At 36.9% G+C, this 15,570-nt stretch overlaps 1 protein-coding gene across 11 annotated transcripts in view; it reads right to left on the bottom strand.

The window, feature by feature from the left end:
* Window positions 1-15,570, bottom strand: part of NIPBL (NIPBL cohesin loading factor) — a 157,550-nt gene that overhangs the window by 131,521 nt on the left and 10,459 nt on the right. For 7 of the 11 annotated variants that reach the window (XM_021551732.4, XM_021551725.4, XM_085566489.1 and 4 more), the window contains exon 1: window positions 14,984-15,166. The exons of the other annotated variants lie outside the window; for them this stretch is intronic. The gene's annotated coding sequence lies outside the window, so the exon portion shown is untranslated. Of the gene's footprint in view, window positions 1-14,983; window positions 15,167-15,570 lie in introns of those variants that run through there. 11 annotated transcript variants of the gene reach the window in all.

Here is a 15,570-nt window from a genome sequence, read left to right as displayed (position 1 = left end):
TAGATATTTAAACTAATCAGAGATATCAGAGAAATGCAGAAATCTAAGTCTCAGTGTAAAAGCAGCTTGGTTTATGTTTAGCTAAGCCTGTTTTCAACTTCACGTACTAAAGTATTTACATTGCCTTTCCAAAAAGTATATTCTAATTATGTCACACAGACAAGCTCTCACTTACAGAAGCAAGGAGTCAATGAAGCTGACAAATAAAAAACATGCCAAAAAACCATTAATATGTGAAAGAAAATAGTGCTCTTAGCAATGATTGTTCAAAGAAATTACTAGTAACACCTGAGAGAGGATAAATGCACTGCAAATGCTTCTCTATTCATTCATATACAGCAACTGTTTTCTCCATATTTATATAAGTCACACCTTCCAAAATTAGAAAGTTGGTCATCAGTTAATGACCAAAACTGAAAAATTTGCAATTTTTCCCCTTTTTGAACTTTATTTATATGAGTTGCAGATATTATTTGACTAAATGAAAATCCATGTGCATCCTATAGCTAAATCTCTAAATTCTAAACTGATGAGCTAACATTAAAGAAGGCCAGGAAAACAGTTCCAAGTTCCAGGCTGCATAGTTAACTGTATTGTGGGCATATGGGGAAGGCCCAAGAACTCCTCCATGAAGGTTCAATTATACCCCACAGGGTCACACTACAAAAAACCACACTGAATCTTTCCACCCCTGACAACGTACAGATGTTCTTCATATTTTATGTACTTTACTCTCCAGGTACTTCATTTTAAACGACAACCATCTCTTCTTAAAGGCTTGAACCTCTATACTGTGCCAGAGAAGCCTAATTACAGCTCTCAGTTTCACTGAGGCTTTTATACCAAACTTTTGACTAGAATTCAGAACACCACTATTGTCCCAGCTGTTGCTAAGATAAAGGTGAACTGTGGCCCATACACTACAAATACAAGGATAATCATAACTGACCATGCTGATAATCAAATTAATGAATAAAGTGAAGACTAGATTAGTGAGTCATGCTTAACTTTTTAATAGAAGTCACACAATTGGATGCTGAATGCTTTATTTTCATAACCTGTTGAACTAGAATAATTTGCAATTACATGTTGCTTTTTTCTAGGAAGGGGGTGGATTTTAAAATAGAGGTAAGTTATATCTGAAGTATCACAAAGGATCACAGAATATTCTGAGTTGGAAGACCCATAAGGATCATAATTCATCTCATAATTTAATGGTCCATGTAGGGATCAAATCCCTAACCTTGGTGATTAGCAGCATCCTCTAACCACCTGAGCTAAATTTTACCTATCTTGATAAAAAATATTAACTCTTCATAAAATTGAATTATTATCTTTGTATCTTCCAATTACTTTAAAATTAAACATTTTAAAATATCCTAAAATAAGTGTTCTATGATTTTCAGCTCACTATCTTGTAAGACAAGTACAGTTACAGCTGTTTGCTGATCATAAATCACTGATGAATGGTAACAAGTAATGTACAGAGTAAGATGTAAACCACAGCACTGCTAGAAATCTATCTTTTTAGGGCAGTACCTTTGAGGGAAGACTAAAGCCGATCTTTGCAGTCTTTCCTGAGATACAGCTGATAACATGCACCTTTTAGAATGACAGCACTATCTTTCTGCTGTGAAACATTCTCAAGTCACAAGCTCATTTTGGAGTTTTTTCTCAATTCTCTGCAGTTTTGCTAGAATCCATTTACTTTTTTTCCAAACTGAAAGTTATTTTAGCACAAAGGAGACATAGAAACTACACATCTTTTTGGGACTATTCTAACAACTCAGAAGCAGCAAAAATTAAGGATGGCACCCTTCTAATTTCACTCACATGTCATCTGAAGAGAAACCAGAAGCATCTCAAACAAATCAGGCTTCAAATAGCTTAGGTTTGCATCAAGACTGAAAGACAATTAGCTAGTCCTTATTCTTACTTCAGTATGTGTATATGTCATTCTTATTTTGGATGCCAAGGTACCTATACAGGCAGGCACACTAACTATTGGTAGCCACTTTTCCAGACCATGAAACTGCTGAGTTTTTGTCCTTTTTCCAACAGAATACTTGCTAATTTACTAATCTCTGTGATTAAACATACAACAAAGAGTAGGACTCCTTAGAAGCAAGGTAAAGATCTGCTCCTGTGTGAATAGGTTGTTTATATCCATAAAAAAATAAAGTCTTTACATTTAACTCCTAAGATATGACTGTGGGACACATCTTAATTCATAATATTTTTTCTCTGTAACAGTTGCCATGGAGACCATAAATTAGAGCCTGCAGAATCACAATTGGCCCTCCCAGGCCAAATGTTTGACATTATTGTCTGCATGCTTTGGCACACATGATAATACTAGTGTCTGAGACACCAATTTACACTGACAGTAGTATTCTGTATAGTACTGAACTCCTACCTCACATAATCCAACATTCACTTATATTTGTGTCTTCCAGGTCCATATTACAAGGAACTTGAGCTCCCCCCACTGCTAATTATTCCTACTGTTTACTCACAACAAACATCCTTTACTACATTTTCTAAGACACTAACTGTCAAGTAAGTACTTCTTATTTCTAAAAGATTCTCAAAGACAACTCTCCACTTTTTCAGTGGACAAGTATCTGAGTTATTACCCAAACAAATACATAAACATTTTACGCTGGTGTTTATATTAAAAAAATCTTTCAAGTTAACTGACGCTAATTAACACACCACTGATAAGTGTGTTAGTAAGCTAAATGAGTGCTGAATTTATTAAACTATGTTCAGAGAGTTACTGCAAAGCAATCACAACTGGGAGCCCACCACATTTCATCAATTAGCACTCCAGACCACAACCGACTCCCCCCCATTGCCTCAAAATACAAACATCTTTAACTTACAAAGATCCATAAAACCCATAACAATAATTGTGAAAAAACTGAACTAACCACAGAACAATAATAAGTAACTACAACAGGATCACAAAGCTATTATTACCCTTAATGGGTAAATCTAGCCTAAAAATTATCATGTATTATCTAAAGGAAAAAGGAGCTATTTTGTCTTGTGTGCACTCACTACTTACTACCACAACAACTCAGTTCATAAAATAAATATTCTATTATATGTCATTACCTTAACATTAAGGTCCTTGTTATTTCTTATTTAAGGAAAAATATCAATTTTTAGCAATCATATCTGTGTAAACCCTGGATTACTAAAAGTAATCCATTTGCAAAAATATAATTTTAAAGCATTATGAATGAATCTGCATGTAACTTGATTTACAGAATGTTCATAAATCATAACCATGCACATGAAACTAAACTAAATTCTTCCTATCAAGGCAACTGTCATTTTGCAAATAAAATTTACAAGTTTTGTACAGGAAGTTCAATGTCTTTAGTAACTGATGCTGTTTCTATAGGATCACCTTTAAAATGAAAGTATGTAAATTTTCTAATTTTTGTTTGATTCCTTACAAAATAGCATAAGTATTTAAGCATCATCATAAAACCAATGTTTCTGTTCTTGTTTAAAATAATTATCTGCTATATCTATAACAAGCTTTATGATATCTTCTAACACAATTACATAATTTGCATATTTCACAATGAGGATTACATCAATTTGATTTGTCCTTCCCAAAACAGTTGCTCCAATTTACACCTGTATCAATAAGTAGGGGCAGGTAGTAGACCTTAAAGATTTTTGTTTCAGACAAATATTGTTGTCTCCTAAATTTTACACAGGGCTACCTGGAGTGACAGCCACACATGGGCAAGCTGATTAGTCCAAGTAGATTACACTGTCTAGTTAACCATGCATCAGCTGACTTTCAATAACTGTACATAATGTCCATGAAGAATGCAAATTAATACAATCTTCCTTAGCCAGCAATGAAACATGTTTAAATTAACCCAAGTTATTTGCAATTGCCACATGCTACATATACACAATTGAACATTCACTGTAACTGAGAATGTAATAACTTCACATTATCAGGACTATGTTGAATTCTCAGAAGTCCACCTACAGAGCTTTTTATAAGGCTTCACTGACTAATTGTTTATCAAGACATGATTAGGAATTTGCTTAATTCCATTAAATCATATGTCTACTTTGAGTCTAGGAAAAAGATTTGTCATGAAAAAACACAAACATTTACAAAAAAAAGCGGGAATTCCTATTCTGAAGTCTACTAGTTCAAGACAAGCATTTAATATACCATAAAATGAAATAAATGGTTCTCATTATTCTTTCTCCAGGTTGCAGGCTAAAATTATAGTATGATGTGAAAACTGAGAATGTTTACTTTCCAGTAGTATGATGGCTTGTTCATGTAATGATATTTAGTGAATTACAGACAAAACAGTCTTTAAACCATTCCATTTTTATTTCAATTCCTCAAATATTTTCATTATATTTTCCATGGTAAAAATAAATTACCTATTTTTGTAAAAAACATGACAAAATTTTCCATCATGCTAGATAGAATGCCAGAGAGAATTACTCCAGTGAGTAAATATGCAGAGTCATAACTCTAAGTAATCTTTTATAATAGTGACTCTGGAGTGCACAGTCTGTTCCTACAACTCTCTAAGACATTAGTCACCTAACTTGTCACCAGAAAAGCTCACCTACAACCTTGCTTCAGTGTATGTCAGAACCAAGCAGCTCAACACCTGTTTTACCCATAAGTCTGGGCAAAACCTTCAGAGTAAGAAAGTCCAGTCATAAACATGCTTTGAACATTCCTAATCCATCAAAAATGGATTACTCGGCACTGTATACTAGTCCTTGCCTCCAACACTTCATTTAAGACCTCAGGAGAACAGAGACTGAACACTTGCTTGAGGTATCAGACAGATTCTGAAATCCTCCTCAGCTGCAGAACATTCAAACATGCTTTTGCACTATCTCTTAGTGCCTTTGACTGGCTTTATATTTTATGGGGAGGTGATCATTCCTTTATCCTCCTGCTGAAGGAGTACTACATCACAGTGCAAAGAAAATGAATTAGAACAGGAAAAAAACCTGAAGGAGAGAATATGATTTTCAAATAAAGTGATTCAAACTGAACTTCAGGATGAAAAAATCTCTCCAGTGTTTTCTATCGACTAGCCAGTATGGATCCCTTACTTAGCACCAAAGGAGCTAAGTTCCATTTTGCATCTCTCACCTCTCAAACTTTTGACTGATATTTAAAGGGTGACCTTTTCAATAGCAGTATCACAATCAAGTCCCTTTTTGATCTCACTCCAATTCTTTTTTATGATGTAGAAATCAAGACTGTAAATTTCACTTATTGCACTTTAACAGTTATTTTACAAGACAATGCTTAGCAATGCATCACACTAAATGCATAGATGTATGTTAAATCTCTTACTATTCAAAATGTTAGAAGCATGATTTAAAAGCATCCTCCAAAGCAGAGCAATCAGCACTGAAAAGCTGATATCAACAAATACTGAAATATTACATTTTCTGAGTATTGACCCAAAAGTTTCTAGTCTTTTACAGGAAATCCCACACCCCCAGGCTGAAAGTCTCTGCAAAGTCAATCAAAAGTTAATAAATGTCCCTTGCCTCCAAGAATTCTGACATGGTCCTTGGATTATGTAACCATGTAACACTTCTCTGCCATCCCTAGGCCCCATCTTCCTTCAGCTTACAGGAGGGATCTGCTTTGAAAATGAATCAGAGTCTATTCATAAGGCTGTAAAGTCTGTTGTTCACGTGACACTGCAAGTCCAAGTAAAAACAAAGAAAATATAAAGGGAAAGATGCTTCAGATCAAATAGCAGGAAACAGAAAAATGTCACTCTTGGGAATCTCATTCTATTTTCATCACCAATGGCAAATATTTCTGTGTTCCTTTTATCCTGCAGGCCCCAAAGCCTAATTTGAACAAGCACTGATTAGTCATATTTGTAACCAAAATGAACAAAATCTGTTCTACTATCACCATATAAATAATGATTAAAAAAACAAAAAAGCCAGTTAATTTAAAATTAAGGTAATATACTTGTTCCAGTGAGACTTCCAAAGATAATAAAGATCAATTTCTTCATCTCAGTACTCAACTTATGTGATTAGATACTACTCTCAAAAACTTTTTAAAAGTAAGCATTTTTGGAGCTTAATTGTGGAATCACAATATTCCAACACAGATCACAGAAAAGCCTATAAGGAATTAAGACTTCTGTCTCTGGAGCAGGGCTTCATGACACAGAACAATTCAGCCAATAGGCTACACACTGAACACCCAAGAGAATCAAAATGTTTAATCATAAAAAACAGGACTGAAAGCAATCTTTAGAGTTTATCCCTTTCTCCAAGACAGAATCGACAATATCTAACACAAATACTTGGAGACATTCATATAACCTGTTGTATTAAAAAAAAAAAAAATTAAAAAACACAATTCAACTTATTTTACACAACCACTGAAATAGACAACCTGTTGTCAGTAAAAAAAGAGATTACAGACTAAGACTATCACAATGCATTCACAAAAGTGACACATATTTACACAGGTAATATGTACTACAGAATCTCCTATCATTTGCTCTTAAAAGAAGTAGTCCAAATTTCTGAGCTTTTTTGTCCCCCTAAGTAATTTTCTCAGATTAGGGAAAGAAAAAAACAAAACGATAACTCAAACAATGAATTCCTTATTGTGAAGTAATGCTTCTTCACCCAGCCAATCCTTGTTTTGTACTTCTGGTTTCTCAGGCAATTACTTCTTCTTCCCCTCTCTGGCCTCTCTCAGAACACACTTCCCATCCTTTCTCATCCCTGAACTGCTTTCCTTGACTGTACAAGCAAATCCACAGTATCTTTTTGCTTTTGTTTCTTGATAAAGCTGTTTCACAGCTCTTCCTTTATCTTTCTTAAGGGCATTTTTATATGCCCCGCCAGCTCCTTTATCCAGTGGCTACATTTCAGTCATTATTTCATAGAACAATATGAATCTGGGTTGGAAGGAACCTTAAAGGTTATCCTCCCTGCCATGGGCAAATACACCTTCCACAAATCCCATCCAACCTGGCCTTGAACACTTCTAGGGATGGGGCAGCCACAATTTCTCTGAGCAACACATTGCATCACCACTCTCACAGTAAGAAATGCCTTCCTAAAACTTAATCTAAACCTTCCCTCTGTCATCTTAAAACCATTCCTTGCTATCCCAGCACTACATGCCCTTGTAAAAGAGCTCTCTCCAGCTTTTCAAAATGCCCCACTTAGGTACTGAAAAGTGCTATGAAGTCTCTCTCCAGAGCCTTCTTGTCTTCAGACATTCTCAATTCTCTGTCTTCACAGGAGATTTGCTGATCATCTTAAGGAGTGGGCCTGCTCCTTAAGAACTTCAAAGCTCCTGACTTCCCCCAATTCCTACCCTTCAAACTCCATTCCCTCCCCATCTGTCTAAGTCCAGTTCCAGTCCACTGCTCTCCTCCATATGCTCACCCTTCCAACTGTCTGCAATTTAACTTCTTGTCTTTTACACACTCAGTTTAATCTGTGCTGTGGATAAGCAGAGAATGGAAACCATAAAACTCTTGTCTGTAAATATATCTCACTGCTTAGAACTTTTTAGGAAAGTTCTGTTGTGCACACAAAATTTTTCAGCAGTAGTGCCAACAATCAGGGAAGACAGTTAATTTTTTAGACACTAATAATTTGCCCAATTTTCTGAAAGCTTTTCAAATAGCAACTAAATGCACATCCTTAATGTAAAAAGTATTTCACACTGAAATTCTAAACTCCTTTTCCCAAAGAACAGCAGTGCTGCAATTGCTTGAAAAAAAAGTCAGGAATAATTTAAAAATATTTTTTCCTCTATCACAACCCTTAGAAGCTAGTGAGCTACGATCACTTTAAGCATTATTCAAATAATAAGTCAATAAAGGGCATTCACTCAACATGGAAGATTTTGGCCCAAATGACTGAAGTTTAGCAAAGTCAGAAGTAAAATCATTGTCTTTAAATAGTACATCAATAATCAGAAAACACAGGAGAACCAATCCTACCTATATGCAAGGAGAAACATGCATTCCTCAAGTCAACTAGTAACTCTGTTAAGCAATGCTTCAAATCCTTGTAACTGCCAAATTTTAACTGGATAAATGAAGTTGTGCTAAGTTACAGGCTATGCCTCAACATGAGTTTTTAAAAGAAACTGCCAGGAACAGTCAACCACTACAGACCATGCTAGCAGAAAAAAAAAAAAAAAAAAAAAAAAAAAAAAAAAAAAAAAAAAATCCATTTTCCATTAATTCAAAAGAAAGAAAGAAAAAGAAAATAGAGCATTCACACAATAAAAAGCAATTACATCACATTAGTTTTAACCAGAACCTTAACAAACATGTCACCAAGCAGATTTTATATTTTCCCTTTAGAAAAAAAAAGGTAACACCAAAGTTTAAAAAAATCAAAGATTTTAGGACTTCACAAAGAACTCCCCATAAATTCTCGTCACAGTCTCATTAGAATCTCATCAAAACCTGTCCAGCTTTTACACTACAAAAAGCAGGTTCCAGATTATTTTGACTACAGCAATTTTTTAAAGTCAGCTTCTGTACATAGCATCTGGTGAAGGCCCTCCAAATTCTTCTTCCTATTCCCATATCCAGAAAGTTTATCTGAAGAAAAAGAGAAAGCAACACATCTGAATGGAAAATAACATGAAAGAAATGTGGACTGTCTTATTAAGTCATAAGACTTGAAAACAAAATTTCAGAGACTGAGTATTTGCAATTCTCATCCTTTCTGAGGTCAACACAGAGGAGACTAAGTTCAAACATGAGAGATAGAGATTGTATTATCACAGACATATGCTTGTTTTTCAGTGAGCTTGAGGGAAGATAAAGGGAGCAAAAAGGTTAGTACTACAAAAACAAACATAGAAGAATTAAGAAATGTTAGAATTATGGTTGCTTATACCTATATTTTAGTTCCTTATGCATTGTGATAGTCATTGACGAAATGAACATATAACATTTCTTGTTATTCACAGGATCACTGCCCCATATATGGCGCATGACATACACGTCATGAAACACAAACTTACAAAGTAAAAAGAGGTGCTTTATGTGGAACATAAAACTTTCCTACTAAGGAATTTGAATAAATTAATAGTTAAACAGTTAATAAAACCAGTTCACTAAGAAGTTTCATTGAAGACATCTTTTGCCAAAAACTGACATTTATTAAAAACAACTCTTCTTAAAAATAATCAAAACCAAAACAAACTAACAAAAAACTTCCACAAATGTACTCTTGCAGAAAATCTGCACACGACAGAAAGGAAATAAGTTAATAAGACTAAAGTGCTACTTATTCTGCCTGTTCCATAATGTACTCACAGCCCTTGAGCCACATGAGCATGATACAAAAAAACATAGGGGAAGAAAAAAGTTCAAGAACTTTTGTGCCTGATACAATTACACATTTGTCCCTACATCCCCAAAGCAATTTTCTGGCTAGGAATGTACTTACTACACCTCAGAACAACCTTGCTTCACTAACAGTCTTAGGGGAGCCTGACCAACTGTCTGACATGGCAGTGGTCTGACCACTGGTGTAGAGTTGGGCATTCAAGCACTCTATATCAAGTGCAACAAATATCAGATCAAGAGCCAAGAGCCTTAACCCCAAGAATCCCAACCCAATGCTTAGGATACTTTCCAACAGGAACTAGCAATCCTAGAGAGTAACAGTAACATTTTGTATCTCTGTATTCAATATTGTAGCAGTAACATTTAATTACCTGGCGATTTGAGTAAATGATACATCACATTTTCTCTGCTCCCTGATAAACCTCAAGAGATAGTGATTATTTTCTAGTTTCTCAGGACAGGCAGTTTGTTTTTTTCCAATGGTTGGCATAATCAGAAGAGTTGAAATTTAATAGATATTTAAGGCCTTCAGTGAAAACCTATTCTATACTTCTTACTTATTCTTACTTCAGGAGGAGAAACAAACTAACAAGTTGATGTGAAGAGCACACATGACCACAAATAAGGCCAACAAAAAAATTGTTATGAACTTCCTAAGTGCTATAAAGTAACTTTAAAAATCTGAAGAGTAAAGCATGTCACAGTAGATACGATTTATAAGCTTTCAAAAATCACTGTTTTGATTCCATTTCGGTCTTGCATCTATAAAACTGAAGAAATATTTGACAGATGTTCAAAAAAAAGCTCTCTGAAGTCTGAAAAGTGCCTTGTTTTGAGATAACTGAATTAAAATATGAAAACACTTCAGCCTTCCTGAAGGACTGGGGTTTACACAGCAGGTAATAAGGCAAGAGGCTACACACTGAATGGTTAAGTATATAAGCTAGGTTATAAACGTGGTTAGCTGGCATATCACATTCACTGGATGAGGCACTGAGCTGGGCTGCAAGGGTAGGGTTGAATACTGTGGTGCTGTTAAAGGCCCAGCTCCTCAGTCTGCTGTTTCTTTATAGGACTCCCTTATTTTGCAGCCTAGAGCTTTCTGACACTGTTCCACTAAAATGCATTGCATGTCTACACATATACACTGCTACAAAAACCAGAGCACTTCAAATCAAACCACAGCAATAAAATTAAAAATTTAGTTCTCTACTAATACAAAAAGAATCTGAGATCTCTGATTACTTACACTTAAAACCAATACAAATTCTAAAGGCCATAAAATTACCTTTTCTAGAATTTTTTATCACTTCAACATGAAAACTGGTCTTGGATATTTACATTATTTTGAAGTTATTTGTGTAGACCAAGTAATCACCTTAAAAGACGTATCAACAATCATATTCAATCTAACTGGAATCCTTTTTGGTTTCCACATACAGTTGGGCCAAAATGCTCTCTTCCCTCCCTTTTGATGGGGAGATTTTCCATGGTTAGCAGTAGGGACAGGAAGTGAAACACAAATGACAGGTGCTACACGATCTCCTCAAACGCAATTTCCTTACACATGGGGTGTCATACATGTCAATATAAAGCACTTCTTTTGCACCTTTTGGGGGTCAGGATCAGCAACTAAGAATTATGTTTATAATAGAAAGAAAATAAAAATACAAATGTAGATTAATTATATTAAGGACTTTGTAATTGTTAAATACTTGTTTTCTTAATTTCAAGAATACTTCCTTTTTTATTATTAAAAGGGATCATTATTGTACAGAGTTATTAGCAAAAATACACAGGTATAACCAATTTCAAGCATTTCCTTGCAGGTTTCTCTGCAACTGATTGTTCATTACTGCTGATGTTTCAAAATCAGATGCTAACCTAACCCAAACTACTTCTAATAAAGGCAAATCAAAAACAAGATAAAAAATAAGTGGTATGATACTGAAATGGCCATTTTAACATTCAAATGTTAAATACTTTTAGTGTTTTGTGATACTAAATAGCCACCCTAATGCCAGCTGACCCACCTCACACCTACACTCAACAAATTCTCAAGCTATTGCTACTCATATTTTTCTGATTCAGTATTCCCATGGTTGTTATCCAAATTACACACATTCATGAATATTACACACTCCTTTAACATAATTTCTAGAAATCATAAAGTTGTGAATTTGAAGACTTGATTTCTTTCCTAGGCCTAGATATTCAGGATAAAAGTTTTTTTTTTTTCTCTCTAGTTACAGTATTTATCCAGAAACTTCATATGCCTTGTGCAATTTTTATGAAATATTAATATAAATGCAATACAATTAGTCCAACACTTTGTAATGTAATATTTTTCACCTAGTATGCTCCAAAATATAGTTTATTTATATTGCAAAGGACTATATATGTGAAACACTTAGGATTAAAGTTGTAGTACCTTAATAATTACACTAATGCAACAACACAAACAAAACTCTTCTGTCCTAAGGAAATTACTATCTATGTCCTTGATTCTTCAAGAATAACATTTATATACATGGAGTCCCAAGCATAAGGTTTCATGGGGTACCTGTGCTTTTATGTAGAATAATGATGTTCAAAAGGGCTTAGGTATATAATTTTGCTTCTGTGATGCGTCTTGCTTCTAAGTCAAAATTTAAACACTGCAAATTTTAAAAAAATATATTATTTTACTGGTATGCCTGCTTCTGTGTCTTGATTTTTTACAAGTAAAAAACCAGCTTCAGCTTGAATCAACAGTAAAAGACTTCAGGAAGAGATTTGTGTTGGACTAACTTCAGGTAAAATGTTCAAAAATTTGAGAGGAAAAAAACTAACCTGTGCAGAGTAAGTAAACTCAAAATGCACAAAGCAGGCAAAAGTGCAAAATAAAATGTAGAAATAAGCATTTTCCTCTTTTTGATAAAGTAATAGTTACAACTAGCCTCTTGAGAATAATTAGTTTTGTATTTCTACAACATCAATAAAATAAATACATTGTCTTTAAGCAGCTAGCTGCTATGATAAACACCAGAGCCAGCAGAAGCTCCTAACATCAGGAGAAAAGTAGTATGAAAGTGCTACAGGCCTGCTCCACATATGCACACACACACTCTCAAATATGATAAAACATGCAATTCAAAAGGAAAATAAGTCCTCTTATAAATATTTCAATTTTAAATATTTCTGTTAAACTATATAAACTGTGATCAAGCAACTAATTCCAGATTAACCACATATGGCTCATAAGAACAAACCCAAAAAACGAATTACAATTAAAATTGACAACATCTTATATTTTCCTTTATATAATGGGAAAAAAATACAAGTGTTTTTCATTCCAGAAAAGTGCATCCGTTCTGGAAAAAAAAAAAAAAAGGGAAAAAAAAAAAAAGGGTGCTGTAAACACAACCACACAGCCCTGGCAAGATAAACTTGACAGGAACTGTGTAACTACAGTAGCTCATTTCCTGCTCATATCGAGAATATTTAAAGCAACCCTCCTTAAATGAAAAATCAGTCAGAAAAGTTCACTACTGTTAGCTCAACAAACACATTCTTCTTAGAACGGCAGCTGCCTGAAACATAGACGCAAGAAACGCTAGGGCTGTAATGTCGCTTCCTGATGATGAAAACTACCCAAGAACTACAACTACTTCTGCACAGTCCTTTCTTTCCTGTGAAGCAGAGTTACACTCGGTGTCCACTGTACACTACACGGCAAAAGCAAACAGCAATTCTGCTGTTAGACACCGAGGTGGGGACAGTTAGAGACGACTAGTGGCTCCCTCTGCATTTTACAAAGTTTAAAAATAAAAAGCTGCTTTTTCGAACTGTAAATGGTTCCTCTCCACGCACGTAGGCCTGAGGCCCTGTTGCAAACAGTGTCTAACAGGACCAGGCAGCACAAAGACAGGAATGGGAGATTAGTGGGAGGAAGGGAGGCCGCGATTGGGGCTCAGCAGGATCTTCTGGCTTTTTAAAATTCAAACTGCTCCCTGACCAATACAAATCACGGACACGCTACTGACTACTACACGGATTTACAGCATTAAAAACACGCCTTCTACGTGACAGCTATATTAACTTCACCCTTTTAAACATGTATCAGGGCACGCGGGAGGCACGGTAGCAGTTTCGTTTACAAGTCTCTGAACACAACGCCCCAGAAAGTTACTTTATTAGATATAGTAACCATATATTATAACAGCAAATCTACCTGAATAACCAAAAAGCCTGCTGAAAATTTAACAAATTATCTAGTATCAATAAACGATTGCCACTAACAAAACTCCTCGCTACAAGGATGGAAACTTTGTATCTTAAAATTTCTTGCAGCAATGTAATTTCTGTAGAAGTATTTTTATTAGTTCACAGGGTGTTTGTTTAAATGTGCCTAAGTTTTTAGCAACACTTACAACTCTACCACTTACAAGTCTTAGATTTACTTTATTGCACGTCAGCTACTATTTATTTATAAAGACATGAGACTAATAACAGTCATTTTCAAAACACAGTTGACCTGTAAAAATTATGCCTAATTACATATTCAAACATCATAGACACAAACAGCCAATAACAGCCTCAGGATCTCAAAGTGATATAGCCTGACAAGAAAAGATGACACTTTTTAAGCATTCCTCACATTGCACTTAAATAAATTTACATGTGATTCTGAAGTACTTTGGTTAAGATCTTATCTTCACCCTGGTCCCTTAAATGTCATAAACACAGCATTTTACACACGATCCCTTGCTTGTTTTCTGTTTACTAGAAGCAGAAAATGGCATTCCTTCCTTTAACATATATTCCTGTAGTGTATACAGGACACAGACACAAAAATTGTGTGGAGTACCTGATACAATATGCTTGGCTACCTGTATTTCCTGGGTCTGCAGGTGTCCAATGTTGTGTCAATATCCTTCAAGCACTATTTTATGCTATAAATATACTAAGTCATTAACATACTAATCAATAACGTTATTTAGAAATGAGACGTCTGCAGATTATAAAAACAAAGCATTTAAACTTTTGAATGTTCAGATCACACTTGATTAGAAGAATAAGGTGATAGCAAAGACAAGTGGCATTTTTGTTCCTGAGTATTTACATTGTCTCCTTCCCTACGCCTCCACTTACTCCTGTCCCACTTCAAAGGGCTGTCTGCGCTGGGACCCTCCTTCCTTGCCCTAGGTGAAGTTGTAAATATGGGAAAGGATCAATGCACATTTGCGACTAATTGCATTGTTTCCTCCTCCTCCTCCTCCTGCTGCTCTTTTCGGGTTGAGGCCTGTCACTGAGCAGCCGCTTCGCCTTTCTAATCCCCGAGCTGGAGTAAAGGCGCTGGCCGGCGGGCCTGCGCCCTCCGCCGGGCCTGGGCCTTCCGGCAGCCCGGCACGAACCATCCACCTCCGCCAAACCCGACCGAGAAGGAAGGGGGGGCTGCGAAATAAACACCTCCGGTTGCCACTTACTCCCCTCTACCCTGGATAGCAGCTAATCCCCTCTGCTCCCGGCAGTGCTGGGCCGCTGGGCTGAGAGGCCCAGCCCGCTGCTGGAGAGGGCAGGGAGGGGAAGGGGAGACAAGGAGGGGGGATTACCTGAGCAAATCGGCGTCTGAATCCAACGAGAATCCAAGAGGGGGGGAGAGAAATCCGCCCCCCTCCCTCCTCAGAGGAGCCGCCGCCGCCGCTGGGCCGCCGCCGCCGCCGCGGAGCAGGAGGAGGAGGGGAGATAATATAACAACAATAATCCGGGCCGGGAGGGGGGCTGGCTCCTCTTCCGTCTCCTCCTCAGTGCAGCGAACATGTAGAGCCGGGGGGTGTGCGGCCGAGGCAAATCCCTTCCCCCCGAGCCTGCTTCACAACATCAACACGGGCCGGGCCGGGCCGCGCCGCGCCGAACCGGTTCCGAGCCGGGGAGAGCGGAGGGTGGCCGAGGGGCAGCGCTGCCAAGGGGCCGCCGCCGCCGCCGCTCCCTCCGAGAGTGCGAGCGCAGGAGGGCGGGGAGGGGCGGCCTGGGCACGGTGAGTCGGTACCGAGCGGGGGGGCAGAGGGAGAGAAGGGCGAGGAGGAGGGGGAAGGATCCTGTGTGTCTCTCTCGCTCCCTCTCAGAACAAAATGCCGACCGGAAGTGCAGCGGCAGGAATGACTCCCTCCACCGGCGCCAAACACCAGCAACCTCCCCC

This window comes from Lonchura striata, chromosome Z, assembly GCF_050655825.1.
Source record: "Lonchura striata isolate lonStrDom1 chromosome Z, ASM5065582v1, whole genome shotgun sequence".
In the NCBI taxonomy this organism is placed as follows: domain Eukaryota; kingdom Metazoa; phylum Chordata; class Aves; order Passeriformes; family Estrildidae; genus Lonchura; species Lonchura striata.
Note: the sequence above shows the minus strand (reverse complement) of the source record. Positions and strands in the feature narration are given on the sequence as shown.